This window comes from Heloderma suspectum, chromosome 8 (genome assembly GCF_057233095.1).
Source record: "Heloderma suspectum isolate Gila_16-S chromosome 8, 16-S_ref, whole genome shotgun sequence".
NCBI lineage: Eukaryota > Metazoa > Chordata > Lepidosauria > Squamata > Helodermatidae > Heloderma > Heloderma suspectum.
The window spans coordinates 2979329-3001131 of NC_139465.1; the positions used below are offsets into that span (position 1 = coordinate 2979329).

General features: G+C 43.0%; 1 protein-coding gene across 26 annotated transcripts in view; it reads left to right on the forward strand.

Annotated features, from left to right (window-relative positions):
* The window catches only part of ANKRD11 (ankyrin repeat domain 11), a 262296-nt gene that overhangs the window by 98593 nt on the left and 141900 nt on the right, over positions 1 to 21803 (forward strand). For 15 of the 26 annotated variants that reach the window (XR_014784698.1, XR_014784699.1, XM_084812699.1 and 12 more), the window contains one exon: positions 11241 to 11448. The exons of 8 other annotated variants lie outside the window; for them this stretch is intronic. The gene's annotated coding sequence lies outside the window, so the exon portion shown is untranslated. Of the gene's footprint in view, positions 1 to 11240; positions 11449 to 15460; positions 15972 to 21803 lie in introns of those variants that run through there. 3 more of the 26 variants (XM_084812700.1, XM_084812713.1, XM_084812708.1) reach the window with 2 other exon arrangements.

Sequence of the window (21803 nt, forward strand, 5' to 3'; positions counted from 1 at the left end):
TATAACCAGTATGGATGCAGATTGCTGTAACCCCTAAGGTGGACGCCCTCAATATCAGTTTGCCACTGCTCCCTAGGGTAAAACAATTACTATTTTTTGCCCAGTGGAAGAAAGTCAAAGAGAAATGAAATATAAATGGACTTCAAACTACTGAAGCAAGTGGGTACCAAAGAATAATTGAAAGGGTTTCCACAGGCATCCAGTCCAGTTTCCTTTTTTCAAGTGCAGTACTGTACTTAAGTACTGCAATTTAGAGTATAGTGTCACATTATCCTTTTTATGAAAGCCTCAAGTGAGGATAGTGAAATTCCTTATGTCGATGCATGGAAGGGACATTGGGCATTCGTGTTATATCCTGGGGAACAGTAGAGAAGACCACAATTTGCTACAATCACATGGTTTGATACCTATTCCATTCAGAAATGTAATGTGTAAAAAAAAATTGTTTGCCTTTCAAAGAAGCTAACTGCTAGGTTGGATTACAGGATGGCTGGTGAAAATATTTCTTCCCACTTTAAAGCAATGGAAAACTATGAGAAATGTGTTAAAAATAAGCAACAATGCTTAAATGATAGAATACAATGATAAACAAATGTAATAAGAGCAGTTGTAGTTGCAACAAAATGTAAGTATCAAAATGCACTAAAACTGTTTGCAGAAAGCATTTCCTCTGCTGGTTTGGAATGCCGATGTGTAACATACTGAACACACAGTTGAATGCTCAGCATCAGTGATGCATGCCAAAGTGCAATACAGCTCATAGTTTGAAATAATGAAACAAAAGTTGGGGTCCCAGGAGCCCGCAAAGTGGAAAGAAGGCCTGTGTGCTTTTGATAGGAAGGGAGGTTTGGGGGCTGGGGATTGTGGGCCGTGGAGCCAAAGAGGCATAGGATTGCTCAGTCTAAAGTCTAGACTTGTCTAGATCTAAAGTGTTTAAATTCAGTAGTTGAATAGAGAAGAATTCTGTCAGTTGTGGATTCTACTACAGTGCCAAGAAGCCGTGTGTGGGGGGGTGGATTTCATATGGTTTTCATAGGGTTAAGGAGGCTAAGGAGATTGCAGAGAAGGTGAATGAATTCCTTTCATCTGTCTTCACTGTGGAAGATGTAGGGCAGAGAATATTGGTGACAAGACATGAAGTTCTAGTATTATTGACAAATTAAAAATTAACAAATCACTAGGTCCAGATGGTATCCACCTGAGAGCTCTTAAATAACTCAGATGTGAAATTACTGATCTAACAAAAATATATTTCTTGTCCCTAAAATCAGCCTCTGTACTGAATGACTGGAAAGTGGCCAATTTAATGCTAGTTTTTAAAAAGGGATCCAGAGGGGGATGTAGAAAATTAAAAGCCAGTTAGCGTAATGTCTGTTCTATGTAAATTGGTGAAAAACAATATGAAAGATAAAATTACTACACATATAAAAGAACAAGTCTTGCTGAAGAAAAATCAGTATGGCTTCTGCAAGTCCTTTCTCACTAACCTTTTAGAGTTCTTTGAGAGGGTCCAAGCATGTGGATAAGGGTGATCTGGTAGACACTGACCTGGTTTGCATACAGTGCTAACCCATGGTTTATTTAACCCATGGCTTGTTGAATTCTGAGATGTTGTGATGTGAGAATCCAGCCGCACTAACAAACCATGGCTTGTAAGCCGCAAACAACCCAGAAAGAGAATACATGGCTTGTTGCATTGTGAATTCTGGATTGTTTAAAACCCAGGTTGTCATTATGTCAGAGCCCAGAACCATAAGTTATTTCATCAGGCTACAGAAGCAGCAGGTATAATACTAGCTTAAAAACAACAGGCACTCTATATGCCAGTGCTGCAAAGTCATTTGGGATACAAATATCCCAGGGATTGAGAAAACAAACTGTGGTTTGTTCGATTGTCTGCCAGACAACCCTAGGTAGGGCAACAAACCATGGGTTAAATAACCAGGTCCAAGTATACTGGACTTTCAAAAAGTGCAAACCAGGTCCATGTCCAGCTTTTGACAATGTTCAACATGCAACTTCTTTGCTGAGGGAATTGCACTGGCTGCCTATTCACTACCAGGCCGGGTTTAAGGTTTTGGTCCTAGTCTACAAAGCCCTAAACAACTTGGGACCAGGACACCTGAGAGAGCGCCTTCTCCCTTACGAATCTACCCAGTCACTGAGATCAAAAGAATAATTTTAATATCATGTTTTATTCTTTTTATCTTTTGTTTTATCTCTTGTTGTTCACTGCTCTGGAATCTGTTTAGGTGTGGAGTGGTATACAAATGTTGTAAATAAATAGATAAAAATAAAGTCCCTCACCAAATACTCCAGAGTAAACTTCGCAGTAATGGGATAAGAGGAAAGGACCTCATATGGATTGGAAGCTGGTTAAAGAACTGGAAGCAGAGAGTAGGAATAAATTAGCAGTCATCACAATGGAGAGATGTAAAAATGGTGTCCCCAAAGGATCTGTATTAGACCAGTGCTTTTTAACTTTTTCATTAACAATTTGGAGGTAGGCGTGAACAGTGAGGCGGCCAAGTTTGTAGATGATGCCAAATTATTCATGGTGGTAAAACCAAAAAGGATTGCAATGAGCTTCAAAAGGATCTCTCTAAATTGGGAGAATGGACAACAAAATGGCAAATACAGTTAAATATAAGCAAGTGTAAACTGATGCACACTGGGGCAAAAAATCATAACCTTACATATACACTGATGGGATCTAAGTTAGTGGTGACTGACAGAGAAAGAGATCTTGAGGAAATGGTCGATAGTTCAGTTGAAAACATTGAGTTGATGTGCAGTGGCTGTGATAAAGGCAAATCCCATGTTAGGCATGATTAGGAAAGAAATCGAAAATAAAATGTCCAATATTGTAATGCTTTTTTACAAAAGTGTGGTGTGGCCACACTTGGAATACTGTGTACAGATCTGTCTACTGCACCTCAAAAAAGATACTACAGAGTTTGTGCAGAAAAAGACAACTGACATGACCGCAGCTGGCGCAATTCTTCTATGAGGAAAGGTTACAATGATTTTGTAACCCGGCCAGCTCCTTGGTATACACCTGAGCTGAGGGCAATGAAGCAAGAGGGGAGACGGCTAGAACGCAGGTGGAGGAAAACTCGTGCTGAATCTGACCGAACACAGGTCAGAGCCCACTATCAAGCCTACTCTGTGGCGGTGAGGGTGGCAAAGAGGCAGTTCTTTTCCACCAGCATTGCATCTTCTCAGTGTCACCCGGCGGAGCTTTTCCGAGTGGTTCGCGGCCTGTTACATTCTGGGCCAGGGAGAGAGACGGTGGAACCCTCGGTAGCACGCTGTGACGAGTTTGCGCTGCACTTTGAGGATAAAGTCACTCAGATTCGTCATGAATTGGACACCACGATTAATGCAGTTCCATTGGTAGAGGCGTTCAGAGCACCGTCTGGTCCAGTTTTATTGGATGAGTTTCAGTTACTGAGGCCTGAGGATGCAGACAAGGTGCTTGGCCAAGTCCGATCGACCACTTGTGTGCTTGACCCTTGCCCTTCATGGCTTATTAAATCAAACAAGGAGGGGTTGTCCGGCTGGGTCCAGGAGGTTGTAAATTCCTCCTTGAGAGAGGGAGTGGTGCCTGCCGCTTTAAAAGAGGCAGTAATTAGACCACTCCTGAAAAAGCCTAACCTGGACCCAGAGGATGTTAACAATTATAGGCCAGTGGCCAACATCCCCTTCCTGGGCAAGGTGCTTGAGCGGGTGGTTGTAGGACAGCTCCAGGCACTCTTGAATGAAACGGATTATCTAGATCCATTTCAGTCGGGCTTCAGGCCTGGTTTTGGAACGGAAACTGCCTTGGTCGCCCTGTGGGATGACCTCTGCTGGGAGAGGGACAGGGGAAGTGCGACCCTGTTGATTCTCCTGGACCTCTCAGCGGCTTTCGATACCATCGACCATGGTATCCTTCTGGATAGGTTGTCTGGGTTGGGAGTTGGAGGCACTGCACTACAGTGGTTCCGCTCCTACTTGGATGGCCGATTCCAGAAGGTGGTGCTGGGGGATTATTGCTCTGTGCCATGGCAATTGTGCCATGGGGTTCCACAGGGCTCTATTCTATCCCCCATGCTGTTTAACATCTACATGAAACCGCTGGGGGAGGTTATCCGGAGGTGTGGGCTGAGGTGCCATCAATATGCGGATGACACCCAGCTCTACCTCTCTTTCTCATCAAAACCAGGTGAGGCAGTGGCTGTTCTGAACCAGTGCCTGGGCACGGTAATGGACTGGATGAGGGCTAATAAACTGAAACTCAATCCAGACAAGACGGAGGTACTGTTAGTGGGTGGTTCGTCTGCCCGGCTAGGTGATACTCAACCTGTTCTGGAGGGGGTTGCACTCCCCCTAAAGGATCAGGTTCGTAGTTTGGGGGTGCTCTTGGATCCAGAACTGTCACTTGACGCACAGGTGAACTCAGTGGCACGGAGCACTTTTTATCAGCTTAGGCTGGTATACCAACTATGCCCTTATCTGGACAGAGATAGCCTAGCTACAGTTATCCATGCTCTGATAACTTCTCGTCTGGATTACTGCAATGCGTTTTATGTGGGGCTGCCTTTGAAAACGGTCCGGAAACTTCAGCTGGTCCAAAATAGGGCAGCAAGATTGTTAACAGGGACTGGCTAGCGAGCTCATATTACGCCAGTACTTTTCCAGCTGCACTGGCTGCCGGTCCATTTCCGGTCCCGATTCAAAGTGCTGGTGTTAACATTCAAAGCCCTTAACGGCTTGGGGCCAGGTTACCTGAAGGATCGCCTCCTCCCATATGTGCCTGCCCGGACCTTAAGATCATCATCAGCGGCCCTTCTCCGTGAGCCCCTGCCAAAGGAAGTGAGGCGGGTGGCTACTAGGAGGAGGGCTTTTTCTGTTGTGGCACCCCGGCTCTGGAATGAGCTCCCTAGTGAGGTTCGCCTGGCGCCTACATTGTACTCTTTTCGGCGCCAGGTGAAGACCTTTTTATTTTCCCAGGCATTTTAGCATTTTAGCTTTCTAAATTTTTATCTTTGCTGTTTTAAATCTGTATTTTAAACTCCTGCACTGCTGCTAGGTTTTATTGTGGTTGTATTGTTATATTGTGGTTTTAATGTTCTGTATATTTTAAATTGTTTTATTGTGTGTTGTTTGGTTTTAGTTTTTGTGAACCGCCCAGAGAGCTTCGGCTATTGGGCGGTATAGAAATGAAATAAATAAATAAATAAATTTTTTGTTTAGAAAAATGGTGAATAAGGTAGACATGATAGAGGTGTATAAAACTATCCAAGGTGTGGAAAACCTCGACTGATGTTTCCTTCCTTCATAAAACTAGAACTTGGCTTTATCCAATAAAGCTGAATGGTGGGAGATTCAAGACAGATAAAAGGAAGTACTTCCTCACACAGTGCACAGTTAAACTATTCACAAGATGTGATGGCCACCAGCATTAGGCCTGCTGTGGCATGGGATCCCAGCCACAGAGAAATAGCTGCAGTTTATACCATACAAGTAACATGAATTGGCCATGATAGCACATTTCAAGAGATGGAACATAGCTTTGCTTGCAGTTAGACTGTTGCGGTGTTGAGAACAAGTCGTTTTTACCTGACTCATTTTCCCTTTCCCCTGCAAACAGAGCTTCTCTATCACAGGGTGTACTGAAGCTTAAACCATTGTTTGCCGAGCACTTTTAGACCCAACTCAGAAAGCACTACACAGAGGCTATGGGATTATATAGAATTTATTTTTGTATCTCCTGTGTAATGAAGGAATGAATGATGCTAATTAGGTCTGCATCAGAGAGAAAAGGCGTCATGGCCACTGCTGAAGTCTGGCTCAGTAATGTATTCAGGAGCACTCCAAGGCTGTGCATATGAATGATCCAAGGATGCTGAAACTCTGGTTTCATTATATTGGGTTAAGTTTCTTAGACTTCCAGGAAGCTATCACTTTGAGGTCAAAGCAGACTTTATACATCTGCAGCCTGGATTCTAAAACAATCTTACACACCTTACCGTTCCCCAAATAAAACACCTTTCTTTAAAGGAGGAAAGCTTCTAATTTCAGGCATAGGTAGGGATGTCATGAGTTTGTAAGCACTTAAATGTTTGGGGTACATTTCAAATTATTTAAAAGGCTAAAAGAGGAAGAAAGGGGAGCAATTTTCGTTTAGAGGATGATAGATTTTTTTTGGGAAGACATGTCTAATCAACAAAATTGAATGGGTTATGGAATCCATACAGTACACATAAAGCAAGGACACAGAATAATCCTGTCTGAGAGGCTGAAACCATAACAGGCTGTAGTAGTAGGTATAGCAGGTTACCGTGGCAGACTTCTCCTGCCTTTTAAAAAAGTTTTTTTTTTACTTGCCTGTTTTTCCATACTAGGGGCTTCTCCTCCACTGCTAGCATGGAAACAGAGGCTACTAGCTTCTTAGCAGTCTAGTAAAAATGTTTTTTGGCTGGTTGCTTTTCTGGGCTTCTTTACAAGGCTGTTTTAAATGATCTTGTGCATGCTAACTTGGATGTTATCTTGTCATGCCCCCGCTGGAGGAATCTTCTGAGGAGGAGCTAGAACTCCCAGAGATGGTCAAAACTGAGGAGCCACCCATGGCAGGAGACTTGGAGGAGTCTGGCCCCTCAGGTTAAATGACCATGGTTCCATCCCCGCAGGAGGAGGGGAGTTCCACCTCTGAGGCAGAGGCTAGGTGACCATCTAGCCCCCAAGAATGTTGCCTCAAGAGGCAGGCCAGTAGGGCTCCTTTAAGAAGAAGCACTCAGATAGAAAGGATTCCTCAAGACAAAGGGACTCCTCAGGAGCAAGGCCTGTAATGAACTGCATCTGAGCCTGGGGACGGGACGGCACTCAGGAAGCTCTGGCAATATAGGCTTGCAGTATCAGTCTAGCCATTGGTGAAAACAATGTCTTCTACCAGCTCCAGTACCTTGTACCATTGACCTTGCCCCATGATTGAACTTTCATGTTACTGACCTTGGACTCCTGCTTGACTCTGCTTCTTGGATTGTGTATTGTATCTGACTGCTTATCTGTATTTGGACCTTGGCTGTTCTTCAGAATTCTCTTTTGGAATGCTTAATCTTGTCTGGTAAAATTGTGCCTTTGACCATTGCCTGTTTATTGACTTGCTTTTGGATTGCCTAAGTTTAACCTAACACTGAGCCCAATTCAGGCATAGGAAGACATATCTGTGATCTATGTGACCAGAAGCACTGAGGGTTGTATCCAGTGGTACCTTGCATTAGCAGAAAGGATTTCAGCTTGTTCACAGAAGGGGCATCCAGTTTTAACAATCCCTTCTACCAACTGGGGCCTATGTGCCATATTTCACACTGTTCTGGAGGACCCAGCAATCCTCAGCAGCAGCTTTAGGGGGGCAGGAGTGCAGTGCTGCAGTGGATAGGGGTTATTAGGGATGTACGAAAGTCACTAACCTTTTCGACGGGGTGATTCGCGGTGGGGGGGAGGTGCTCCGCACCTCCCCTCGAAATCCTAACCCGGCCATCTCCACTCCGCGGAGATTCTGCGGAGCCGCCAGCCAGGGCTGCCCGCAGCCGGACATCCAGCCTCTGGGCAGCCTGCAGGCAAAACCAACAACAGCGTACCCAAATGGCGGCAGCCACAGTGGCCGCCATGTGCGTTCCCTTTTTTTCCACTGTTTTAGCCTACGTAAATATTTACGTAAGCTATTACGGCAGGAAAAAAAGGGAACGCAAATAGCGTAGTAGGCGCCATTTGCGTTCCTTTTTTTTTTCCCGTTTTAGCCTACGTAAATATTTACGTAAGCTATTATGGCGGGGGGGGAAAGGAACGCAAATAGTGGCCACTACGCTATTTGCGTTCCCCTTTTTTTTCGCCGTAATAGCTTACGTAAATATTTACGTAGGCTAAAACAGCGAAAAAAAGGGAACGCAAATGGCAGCTGCCATAGCCGCTGCCATTTGTGTACGCTGTTTTTTTTTTTTTTTTAGCTTGCCGTGATAGGCTACGTAAGTATTTACGTAGCCTATCACGGCCTCTGCAGGGATGTAGATGGCGTCCCTGCATTAGCTGTGATAGGCTACGTAATTATTTACGTAGCCTATCACAGCTATGATGAGGAAGTGAATGGCGGCCACAGCTCGGCCGCCATTCGCAAGTCAGCGCGGACTGCAGCAGGTAAGTGCTCCGTTTCACGCGCCTTGCGTGGGGTGTGGGGGCTTCGTTCCGCCACGGATTTCAGGGGGCCGAATGCACTGGCATTTGGCCTCACCGAGATCCATGGTGGAATTCTCTGACATTCCTAGGAGTTATCAGCAAAATTGGGTATCCCAGCATGCGCGAACGGAAGTCGTTTCTGCTGGTTCAAAGCTACCATTGCGTACATGCCTGAGAAACTATCACTTGATTGCTGAAATACTTGGAGGAGTTGGTGGTGAATGTTTCTAGAGTATTTTTAATTCCTATGAGCTAAATCTATAGCTGTTGAAAATCATCAGTATAGCTGCATAAAGTCTTGGCTGTGACATCTGTAGCTGCTATTGGATGATTCATATTTTTTACTTCAGATATAATCTCCAGCAGTGCAGAGCCTTTCTCCTAAACAGACCCAAGACCTTTGCTGACATGGAGAGTGGTTCCAAACATTAGGTGTTCGTACATGCAAGCCTAATTTAAAAATCTGAGCAGCCTTTTGAAAAAGAAAATACTTTCATCTTTCAGCACACATTACTGCAGCATGTGAGCCTGCTTGCGTCAAAGGTTTGCTTCTCCTCTGCTAGGAGGTAGTAGGTGAGTTGTTGGATAATGAAGTTATAGATTGGTTTGGCTTTTCTTCAAGGTGTAGAAATCATTAATAGAAAAAAGACAGGCAACAGTTTTATAATTTGGTGACAGGCATGCTGGGGGTATTTCGTACAATTGACCTTCCCAATCTGGGATGGTATGTTCCACTGTCATGGCTCAAACTGTCATATTGAAATCTCTCCTTTCATTATAAAAAGAAAATTGTTCCTTGATAATTTTGCAGAGAGAAAGTTATGAGCTGTCTGTTAACTTCAGCTTTCAGAGGGTAGTGTTGAGGCTTGGGAGGCTAAGCTTCAGTCTCTGATTCTGCTATGAATTCACGTACCCATCCCCACAGCATCCTCAGCACTACCCACCGAAGAAGTACTTCAGTGTAGAGGGAATGTCAAATGATTGGATCCCCACAGCACATCCTGTTCTTAACTGGGCTTGAAAAGATGGAAGGAGAGCTTTGAACTAGAATTAGGAACGAGCAGTGAGGGTGAGGTTTGCTAATGACATCAGATTATTTAGGGTGGTTAAGGGTGCAATCATGCATGTTGGCTAAGGAATGCTGGGAGTTGAAGGACTTTTTTCTGTCTAAACATGCATAGGTTGCACCCTAAAACAAAAAGGGATTGTGAAGAGCTCCTAAAGAATCTCTCCAAACTGGGAGTATGAGCATTAAAATGTCAAATGCAGTTCAGTTTAAGCAAGTGTAAAGTGATGCACGTTGGTGCAAAAAATTGTGGATGGGATCTGAGCTAGCAGTGACTGACCAAGAAAGAGAACTTGGGGTTGTAGTGAACAGCTCCATGGAAATGTTGACCCAGTGTGCAGCTGCTTTAAAAAAGGCAAATTCTATGTTGGGCATAATTAGAAAAAAGAATCTAGAACCCAGGATCATCCCATGAATGTTGGGAGATTTGGGACAAATAAAAGGAAGCACTTCTTCATACAGCACATAGCTAAACTATGGAATTTGCTACCACAAGATGTAGTGATGGCCACCAACTTGGATGACTTTAAAAGGGGATTAGACAAATTCATAGAGGAGTAAGGCAATCAATGGGTGCTAGTCATGATGGCTTTATGCTTCCTCCACTGTTGGAGGCAGTATACTTTGGTATACCAGTTGCTGGGGAACATGAGTGGGAAGTGCTAGTGCACTTCTATCATACTTGTGGACTTCTCACAGGCAGGTGGTTAACCACTGTGTAAACAGAACGTTGAACTAAATAGGCCTTTAGTGTGATCCAGCAGGGTTCTTCTTATGTGAGGCATTAGGTAGGGGAAAGCTGTTCTGATTTGTCAAATGATTTCTTTATTTATTGCATTTTTATACCACCCAATAGCCAAAGCTTTCTAGGTGGCTCACAAAAATTAATGATGCATACTTATCCCTTAATGCCCTCAAGATGTTGCCATATTTTAAGATGTGAAAGCTATGTTTCATTTGCACTGCTGTTAAGACCACATTGACTAGTTCTGATCCAGATAATTTTGTATGTTCACAAACAAAATTAAGGTCCAGACTCATTGGTTCTTGCTTGTGAAAACGCATCCACATCAAGCATTTTATTTGGGGTACATTTAGGAAATATGTAAAGGGCTTCTCCACACAACCATTATTTCTTTGGGGCAGTGTACACTACTTTTCACTTCTCTACTTTATTCTATGTCTGCCTTTGGAGGAGGAATAGTAAAAGCAATAGTCCTTAGATCCTGTTGTTCTCCATGGCATCTTATGCAGCGCTTGTAATACACTGAATCAAGGATAAGGAAGTGCTGCCATTGTTGCTTGCTTACCCAGGAGGCTCTTAACCATGGCTAGAACAGAGTTTGCAAATCAGATTTGTACCTGAAATGAGAATCTTGGTGGCTCTGGGTCAGGGAGGGAGAGTCTTCATTGTTTACTTCATTGCAGAAACTAATTTGTCCTCCATTTTAGAGAGGAAATAGTACATATGTACATACATACGTGTGTGTGTGTGTATTGACATACTGAGTGTTGAGGATTAAATCCTTAACATGTCTACTTGACAAATCTTCACATGAGTAACAGAAACACAAGGCCTGATCCTATATCATACTTTTCCTGAGCCTTGTCAGGGTGTACTGTAGGAGGTCTTGAACTGCAGCAGCTGATCTGACCAAACCATGAAGGCTGAAGTAAGTATAGCTCTAAAGCCTTTCAGAATTAAGCTAACTGGAATGTTAAGCTGTCGGCATCAACCGTATTCTTTCATAAGTTTTTGTGGCCTAAAACAACAGAGGCTTTAAGATGAGGCTGGACAGCCATCTGTCAGGGATGCGCTGACAACCCCCTGCTCAATGCAGGAATCCAAGACTCGATGGTCTTGTAGAACCTACTATTCTATGATTCTATGAGAGGGCAAAAATCTTCCTGATGGAGGACCACAAAAATTAAGGTTTACTTTAATTTCCTTACACAGGTGGAGTGGAAAATGCGTGCAAAATAGTGTTTGAAAGTGTTACCAGATGTACACGCATTCAGGAGCTGTGACCAGGAGCAGGTGCCCAACTTGTGCACATGAAGCAAAAATAGCAAGGTGCATGAACTTCAGAGTTGGCTGGCAGTGTACTTGGTTTTTCTTCTGCTGGTGCAAGTAAACTGCCAAGGGTGAAACAGCCCTGACCTGAGTGAGTGTTCTGTCTTAGATTTTCTTGTAATGACTGTAATTTTGAGCATTGCCTTGAAGGTTGTTTCTTCTATTTCCTTAGCATTTTTTCCTTCACAACGACTGGTACCTGCATCAGTTCCTGTCAGGTTGCTAAATTTTCACAGAAAGGTAGCTTTAAATATAAAGGCTTAAATTGTTTGTTTAGCCACTGTATTATTACCTTAATCATTCAACTATGAGTTATGACAGAAGTTCTTACATTGTGCAAAGATGATCAGAAAAATATATATTTTTAAATTAAGCAAAAGATATTGCAGCTCCAGTTTAGAATGGGGGTAGGGGTAAGGCAACAACAGCATTAGCGGATGTAAAAGTAGCTGGAATGAGAAGCTTTTGTGCCATTAATAACAGTTTTGGCTGGCAGCCAAGGCTCAGAGTGTGGGATTAGCCTGAACAATCAAGACTGCAGGATCAAAACAAGGAGGCAGGAACAGCGAGGTCACACTGCTGCCATCTGTGTTGCCGCAGTGCTGGGAGGGGAACGGAAAAAGATGGGGGCAGGGCTGAATGAGAAACGTACTGCTTGCTGGTAGCTGCAGCTTGGAAAGAGCCTAGTGTATCTTTCTGAAAGCTAGTCCTTTAGAACCAGGAAAAAATCAGTGCTGTTTGGAAGTTTAAATGTCTTCCTAGAGTTTTCCCACAAAACTACAGTACCTTTTTGTGAAGGGAAGAGTGCCTGGAGAATGTTACCAGTGTTTCTAATGTTTATCATTAGAATTTTTTTTATTGTTAATAGCACATATAGGATCAAGGCGCACCTATTCAACCGTCAATATTTTGTTTGAAATAGTAAAGGTGTTTGCCACTTAACAATATTTATATTTCACTGATGTTTAAACATGTATCACTATCTTGATCATAACTGGATTTTGATGATATTATTTCGAAAAACTAATTAAGTGATTTTGTAACAAGGGTGTTCAGAGTCCTGGGTAGTCTGAGGAAACATTTATTATTAATCAAGCCACTATGTATGAGTGAACAAAGTAACTATAGATGCTATTTCGACTAAGTTCTCTGTTCTTGAGGTTTCTCCAGACACATGTTGTTTAAAACAGATGGAAGCAAATGCATTGTTTGTTTGTCTATCATCCCTGAAAGTATTCTTCAGAGGACTATTTTAAGTTATTTTAAAACAGTTGCACTGTATCTTCTACTTTGGGACTTAAAAAATAATAATCTTCCAATAGTTATAAATGTGGAGGCAGAATTTCCACAGCAGTGTCTCTCAGTGTCTGCTAAAAATATTCCTGTCTAGTGCAGTTTACTCTCCAGCATTCTTTTGTCTGACTCCCTTTGAATGCCCTAATTGAAGTGGGGTGGAAGGCAATGTGCATGTTAGCTGAATAGCTGAACTCAGTTGCACATGACAAAAAAGTGAAACAAAACTGCCTCACTTGCAGCAGCACTTTTTTGTTTTGCGTTTCAAATTTATTTATTTATTTATTGCAAGAAAGATCTTACATCTGGGACACATTTTACCAAAGGGGACTGCAAGAACATCAAGACAACTTGTGTTTCTGGGATTGCAATCCTAGTTTATCCAGTACAGCTGTCCCTCAAATTGTCTTAAAAGCTGAGGTGCAAATGAAGCTTAACATAGACCAAAGTGCTAATAAGTATTTCTAATTACCTACTAATAAGAGAGCATGGGGAGTTGATGTCTAAGTAAAGATAAGGGAGTGAAATGTTTTCATTTTGTTTTGAAGTGCTTGTGTGGTTTTATTTTTGTATATGACATTTCGTCTATATAATTGGTTAGCTTTTAAAGTTTGTTAATGTACTTTAGAGGTACTATTTATCCCCATGTCTTAATTTTGTTATGAATAAGTTATGTTTTCTTTGTAAAAATGTCTGTTCTACACGTTTTTATTTGGGGGTGGGGGATGGTCATTTTTACTGGTGCACATTATATTTTAAAATGTATTTTCCTGTATAGTCTCTTAATGAAGAGCTTTCTGTTTGAAATGCATGAGGGCTGAGATTATACTTGGTTCATTCAGCTAACTATTCACCTATATCTGCTGGATTTTTTAAAAAAAAGTTTCTGCTTGATGTGTGCTGCTGGTGTGTGCTGTTGGCTTTTGAGGAAGCAGATTCTTTTGTGGGTTATCAGTTACCTCTTGATGCACCTAGTTTTATATATTGCAGTCCCTGAAACAAACAAGAATTACTTTCCCTATTTAACATAGGGCTATACCAGATTTTCAGTACAAGGGGTGGTGGTGTCATGAAATGCCCCCTACCATACACACACACCTCACAGATTTCTATTTTTGTGTGTGTGCAGTTGTCTATAGCCACTCTGCCCACTCTACTGCTTCAGCCACTCTATGATCCCAGCCAGTTGGGGATCATGTGAGTCACATGATGTCAGAACACTATGTAGCTATCCATTTTGTCCTCGCATGGGGAGATAACAGCACCATTTCAGAGAGAGAATCTGGGGACACTCCTGTCTATCTGTGATGTATTGAGGGCAGGTTCACTGCCTGCTCTTGCAACACTGTGGCAAAACAGGGAGCATCACTTGTATAGTGCATTTTGTTGAAGAAACGAGATGTGTTTCTTCTCCCCTAGTCTTACAAACTCTTCTCTAACTTTTGAGTTCTTACTGAAAAATTGGCAGAGATCACGAGTGTTTTTCAAAGGTTGCAAAAATGTTTGAGTAAATCATCCCCCCTTTAAGGGAGTTGGCTCAGTTCTAGCTTAACAACATATAAGCAACTCCTGTGACACAACACTGTGAAATATATCTGTTTCTGATGTATTAAGTGCCTAGATTGCTTTTTCCAGTTGAAAGGAAAATGAAGTTTCATGCATCAAATTCCTACTTTTGGACACTGTTGAAGCCCCATTTAAAATGCCTTTTCAGTAAAATTTCAGCAAACATAGCAATTCGCTCATTCCTGACTGTATGCATCTTCTTGGCTTGTAAACAAACTCTTGCATTTCAGGTTATTTAAAATCCTAAAAGATGATGCTGTTAAAGTGCTGCATTCAATATGCCAACAAATCTGGAACACTCAACAGTGGCCACAAGACTGGAAAAGGTCAGTTTACATTCCAATTCCAAAGAAGGGCAACGCCAAAGAGTGTTCAAACTACCGCACAATTGCGCTCATTTCACATGCCAGCAAGGTGATTCTCAAAATCCTACAAGCTAGGCTTCAGCAGTATGCGAACCGAGAACTACCGGAAGTACAAGCTGGGTTTAGAAGAGGCAGAGGAACTAGAGATCAAATCGCCAACATTCGCTGCATCATGGAGAAAGCAAGAGAATTCCAGAAAAACCTCTATTTCTGCTTCATTGACTACGCTAAAGCCTTTGATTGTGTGGATCACAACAAACTGTGGCAAATTCTTAAAGTGATGGGAGTACCAGACCACTTTACCTGTCTCCTGAGAAACCTGTACGAGGGTCAAGAAGCAACAGTAAGAACCAGACATGGAACAACCGATTGGTTCAAAATTGGGAAAGGAGTACGACAAAGCTGCATATTGTCACCCTGCTTATTTAACTTATATGCAGAGTACATCATGAGAAATGCCGGGTTGGATGAATCAGAGGTCGGAATTAAGATTGCTGGGAGAATTATCAACAACCTCCGATATGCAGACGATACCACCCTAATGGCAGAAAACGAAGAGGATCTAAAGAGCCTCTTGTTGAGGGTGAAAGAGGAGAGTGCAAAAGCTGGTTTGAAACTCAACATTAAAAAAACGAAGATCATGGCATCTGGCCCCATCACTTCCTGGCACATAGAAGGGGAAGAAATGGAAGCAGTGACAGATTTTACTTTCTTGGGCTCCAAGATCACCGCAGACGGTGACTGTAGCCATGAAATTAAAAGACGCTTGCTCCTTGGGAGGAAAGCTATGGCCAACCTAGACAGCATAGTAAGAAGCAGAGACATCACCTTGCCGACAAAGGTCCGTCTAATCAAAGCTATGGTTTTCCCAGTAGTAATGTATGGCTGTGAGAGCTGGACTATAAGGAAGGCTGAGCGCCGAAGAATTGATGCTTTCGAACTGTGGTGCTGGAGAAGACTCTTATGAGTCCCCTGGACTGCAAGGAGGTCAAATCAGTCCATCCTAAAGGAAATCAACCCTGAGTGCTCATTGGAAGGACAGATACTGAAGCTGAAGCTCCAATATTTTGGCCACCTAATGCGAAGAGAAAACTCTCTGGAAAAGACCCTGATGCTGGGAAAGACTGAAGGCCAAAGGAGAAGGGGACGGCAGAGGATGAGATGGCTAGATAGCATCACGGATGCAATGAATATGAACTTGAGCACGCTCCGGGAGAGAGCGCAGGACAGGAAGGCCTGGCGTGCTATGGTCCATGGGGTCACGAAGAGTCGGACACGACTGAACGACTGAACAACAACCCATGAATTAGATGGGGAAATTAAACAGGAGTATCTGCAATGCTTTTATTTACGTACATTTCTGAAAGCCTGAACATCCACTATCTCCTTGGTGAGAGGTGTTTCATATCTGTTTGGCAGCAACAGTTTTCTGAGATAAGTGCAGTGAAGCATGCATGGGGGGGGGGCTGTGTCATGCAACTGTTGTTTTCTTGGTTACCAAACTTTTTTTTTCTCCATTCCCTACTCACGTAAACATTGCTATGGAGCATCTCCTCTGTGCACAACAAGCAGACTGGCTGAGAGAGCTCTTCTGTCTCTCCTGCCAGCCCAGTGCCTTGCTTATCTTCCATTGGTGGGCTGGGAACAGGGAGTGTGGGGTGGTGGTGGGTGTTCTTTCAGTATTATTTCATCCCTTGAGCTTTGAGTATTTCATAATTGTATTGAAAATTCAGAGGAACTTGATCCTCCTTTGTCTGCTGGAGAGAGGGCATGAGGAGCAGCTGGCTCAGTTGCTGTGTTAATTTCAAATGCTGAAATCTCTGCTGCTTTGTGTATAGTTTGCTGAAAAACAACCAGATAACGTTCTTTGACTATTTTCATTATGGGTTGCACTGAAGCCTTGTGTCTTAGAGTGTTAAGGAGTGAGGAAAGACCCAGGAGTAGTTTCTCAGTACTTGCTGATCCAGTCAAATCACACCACTAGTGTTGGTGCCATTAAGAGTGCCCTGTGGTAGCCATCTACGGATCTGAATAAAGAGGAAAGCTCCCCGCACCTTTCAATGGTTCTTGTGTTTGGGGAGTATGAATAATGTATGCATAATACAGGCCAGGGCAGCCAAAGCTGTGCTACTCATTTCTTCCCTTTGTATGTATAGCTTGCGAAAGCTCTGTGCCTCTCTCCAGGGACAAGCCAAGATTATGTGTCAGAGCAACACATGTGAGGGCAGATTGCACTTGTAACAGCATGTTTGATCTGGAGCAGAATAAAACACCGAGTTATATAGTCAAACCTACCCCACACATCCCTTTCCTGCAGGTCTGCTGTGGGGACCACAAGAAAGATCTACACTTTGCCAATTTACATTGACCTCACCTGGTCCTTAAATTTCCTTAGGCCTTATCCTATGGGATTCCTTACATGCTGTAGCCTGCATGTTCATGAAAATGTCTGCTTTATGCAGGAGACACCATGGCTGCCAGCTCCTCTTGCTGGCAGGAAAGGCATGGGCAGGTAGCCAGCGGCCCCCCCTCAAGAATTTGGCTACAGTCTGGGATTCAGTGGGTTGCCTTTGGGGTGGGGCGGGGAGAGCGACTGAGGGAGCTAGCCAGCCAGTTTAAAGGAAGCTTGCTGTTTGGGATGAAAGCATTTCTTGACCAGTTTAGACCATCTGGTTGAAATATTTCTGCAGTTTTCTTACCATTTTGATACAGTTCTGAAGACGTAAGAATTCCCAACTAGGGAAACTTTTAGGATTCTATAATATCAGTGTAAGCCTGGAACCAGGAAATCACATGCAGTCGGCTAAACTTGTACTGGCATTACATTCCTGCATAAGATATTAGAGGGGATGGGGTGGCGGGAACAAAACTCTCAAGGAAATTGGGTAATTAAATCTATATCAAATTAGCTTTTGTACTTGGGTTCCGTTCGTCAATATCATTTGTCCTATTTAAGAGCCCTGGCACAGGAAGTGATTTCTGCCTAGGCTGTTGCTTTGGATGTTTATTTACTTTGAGATGAGGGGATGGGACTTTAAATAAAGCCCCGCCCCAAACGACATGAATCAGAGTATCCCTCTCTCACATATACCATATGTAGCTGCCTATCTGTCTTCTGTCCTGCATCTGTCTGTACTTACATGGTCTGCCTTTTGGATGCCAACATTGCTGTGTCCTTTCTTATTCATACTAGCAACATGGATCTCATTTGTTGTAACAACATGTGAATTAGGGTCACAAAACTGTTCCATTTTTGCAATCCTATTTTTATTGCTTATATTACTCTGAAATACTTTCCCTTGGGTCTAAAATTTTCCATACTTTGTTTCAGGTCAGAGGCAGACACAGGCAATGCATGCCAGGTTTGTGAAATCTCCTGGTGAGGCAACTGGAAAATATTTTCCATTTTAAATATGAGAGTAAGCTGCCTAACAACTCAAGAGGCTGAACTGGCTCAACCAGCATCTACACATCTCTTAAATACTTTATTCAGAAGCTATTGTGTACAAATCTTCGCATGTTTTACCACACTGGCTGCATCCAGTTATTGAAGGTGTTGGTCAGGAGTTTTGCAGTTTTGCCATGTGTGCCATATCAGTGACAGCGTAAGGCATGTCTAAGTGGGAAGTTTGTTGAGGAAGAGTACCTGTTCCAGGTTGCCTTGGTTTCTCTGCACAGCCTTGATTTCTTTATGCATTAGAGAGGGCGGGTATAGCCATGCATGTGTTGGTGATGGAAGAATCATTCAGTTGGCAGGGCAAGATATGAAAATGTTGAAGGAGACAGGAACTGACAAGTCAGAAAACTGCTGTTGGAGTTCACTCCCCTATATCCATTAGCTACTTCCTGACGTTATAAAGGATTGTGACCAGCACTGCTGAATAGCTCCCACAAAAGCTTTCATTTTCCAAATGATACTTCTAGGGCACCAGCCAGTGATTGGGCTTCCAAGAATGGAGGTATACAACATGAGAACTGGTTAAAAGGCATTGGGGATAACTGCCTGTGAGTGATTGTGACATGGTGGAACACATCTACTGACACTTCCTCTCAGATGCTTGGAAAGTAGGGTTAATAGAAATGCAAAAGCAAGGCAAAGAATCATGTCTAAAGACTGACAGCTTGGAATTGGGTAGCTGGGTTCTGATTCCAGCTGAGCTACTGGCTGACTACAGTCTTGTATTGGATGCTTAATTTCTTTATGCCTGCTTCCTTCTCCCCAAGGGAAAAACAAATTACTGCTTGCTTCTGCAAAGCTGCTTGGCAATGTGTGGATTATTTCTTTTAAATCTGCTTTGATTACTCTCTTTTATAGTAAAACTGGGCTGTCTGAACACAAAGCTTTGCAAAGCCTGGCTAGATATTACCTGTATTTGACAGACGTTGGTATGCTTAAGGCTTACTTGACCAATTGGCTGGTTAGGCCATGACCTTGTCCTTGAGGCGCTTTTTTATATCTGGAAGTATCAGTGGTGACATGTTTCTAAGTATAGGAATGGGTTATGAGTAATATTTGTTAACAAATATGAGGCTTTTGGTTTACAACCCAAGAATTACAAAATTATGTTCTGTGTAGGTCAGGGGTGGGCACCTTGTGATCCTCCAGATGTTTTGGCCTACAGCTTCCATCGACCCTAGCCAGCATAGCCAGTGATGAGGGATGATGCGAGTTGTAGGCCAAAACATCTGGGGGCAGGAAGACAAGTTTCCCAACTCTGGTCTATGTGATCATTAGGCTGTTTCCACCATTGCTTTCTGCTCTCTCTGCTTAGTTGCGTAGGTCCTTCCCTTTTGAGGAAACCATCACTTTTATACTATTAACCTAGTCAGATTGCCCTACTTACCTGGGTTTGCTTGCTTTCCTTGCAAAAATGTTCAGCCTCCTGAGACAGGGTAGAGATGAGAGGATTCAGATTCCATTGGAAATGCACTCTCCCTTTTTACTGAAGGGGATTTTTTTTTACCAAAGTGTTCTGCCTACCTTACAGGTGAAAAACCATGGGTTGGAGGAGCCAGACTTAGTTATATGTGGAGTAGAGCTACTGAAATCAATGAGACTTAAGTTAGTAATGATTAATTCAAGTCCCATTGACTTAAATGGGTCTGTTCTAAATATGACCAAGTCTGGATACATTAGTTTACTCAAACCTTTTAAAATAATTTCCATCATTCAGCTATCAAGACCAGAATTCTGTGAGCTGCAATCTGCCTTCAGTTATTCTGGTTGGCAATTTTGTATAGTCAAAAGAATATTTCTGTGCTGATATACTTCGCACAACAGTTTCCTGGGACTTTAAAAGTCAGGAAGTGCACTATTTGCACAGCTTTTGTTACTTTTCAGGATGTCTTGCAGTTAAAAGCAGATTGCTACTATGCAGAATTCAGGGTAGGGTTGGGGGGTAGTTTGCAAGGTTTGAGCATCTTCTACATCCTCAAATTATTAACCTTTACTTTCTTTGATCTTTATATAGAGAATTTTTGAAAATAGTACCTGTGAATCTTCACAGTTCAAATTTTCCAGTGATTACTGTTCCCATACAAAGGACTGTGAGCACGGAGAGGGTCAGAGAAGTGTTAATTACAGAATGGCAAGAATGCAGAAGTTTGGAAATTTGTAACCTACACTGTAGGCAGGTATTATTGGCTTCCTTTTTAATTGAAATGGCAGTGGCAAGTATGGTGTCATCTTTCACAATGGATATGATGCACAAGTGAGGTTTTATTGTGGTAAAATGGTGTTGGGGCGAGGAGGAGAGAGTAAAGCATTCATTACAAAGCATATGATTGCTGAGAAGTTTATTAGGTCACAATGCTTGAATCTTCAGAGCCTGTGAGCGCACACATAAAAATACATATACATGCATACGCGCGCGCACACACAAACACACACACACACACACACACACCAGAAAAGGGCAACTAAAATGATCAAGGGGCTGGAGCATTTCCCCTATAAGAGAAGGTCACAACAGCTGGGATTGTTTAGCTTGGAAAAAAGGAGGCTAAGGGGAGACATGATAGAGGTCTACAAAATTATGCATGGTGTGGAGATTGTGACATTTAGGGAGACATTTTTCTCCCTCTCTCAAAATACTAGAACCCGGGGTCATCCTGTGAAGCTGATTGTTTCAGGACAGATAAAAGGAAGGACTTCTTCACACAGCGCATAGTTAAACTATGGAACTCGCTACCACAGGATGTAGTGATGGTTACTAATTTAGATGGCTTTAAAACAGGGTTGGACAAATTCTTGGGGGAAAAGGCTATCAGTGGCTACCTCCAGTACCAGAGGTAGTGAGCTTATGTACACCAGGTGCTGGGGAACATGGTGAGAGGGTGCTGTTGCGCTCATGCCCTGCTTGTGGGTTCCTGGTCAACAGCTGGTTCGACACTGTGTGATCAGAATGCTGGACTAGATGGACCCTTGGTCTGATCCAGCAGGGCTCTTCTTACGTTCTTAATTGTTAAGATTATCTCCTGATGATCTAGTGCCCTAGCATTTGGTGCCCATAGAATCATAGAATAGTAGGGTGGGGAGGGGAGGGGCCTATAAGACCGTCGAGTCCAACCCCCTGCTCAATGTAGGAATCCAAGTCAGAGCATCCCTGACAGATGGCTGTCCAGCTTTATCTTGAATGCCTCCAGTGTGGGAGAGCCCACTACCTCCCTAGGTCATTGGTTCCATTGTTGTATTGCTCTAACAGTCAGGATGTTTTTCCTAATGTTCACCTGGAAACTGGCTTCCTATAACTTGAGCCCATTATTCCATGTTCTGCACTCTGGGATGATGGAGAAGAGATCCTGGCCTTCCTCTCTGTGACAACCTTTCAAGTCCTTGAAGAGCGCTATCCTATCTCCCCTCAGTCTTCTCTTCTCAAGGCTAAACATGCCCAGTTCTTTCTGTCTCTCCTCATAGGGCTTTGTTGCCTGTCCCCTGAGACCATCTTCGTTGCCCTCCTCTGAACCCTCTCCAGTTTGTCTGCATTCTTCTTCAAGTGTGGCGCCCAGAACTGGACACAGTACTCCAGATGCGGCCTAAGCAGTGCTGAGTGGAGGGGAACTAGTACTTCACGTGACTTGGAAGCTATACTTCTATGAATGCAGCCCAAAATAGCATTTGCCTTTTTTGCAGCCACATCATATTGTTGGCTTATATTCAGCTTGTGATCGACAACAATTCCAAGATTTTTCTCGCTTGTAGTATTGTTGAGCCACGTATCCC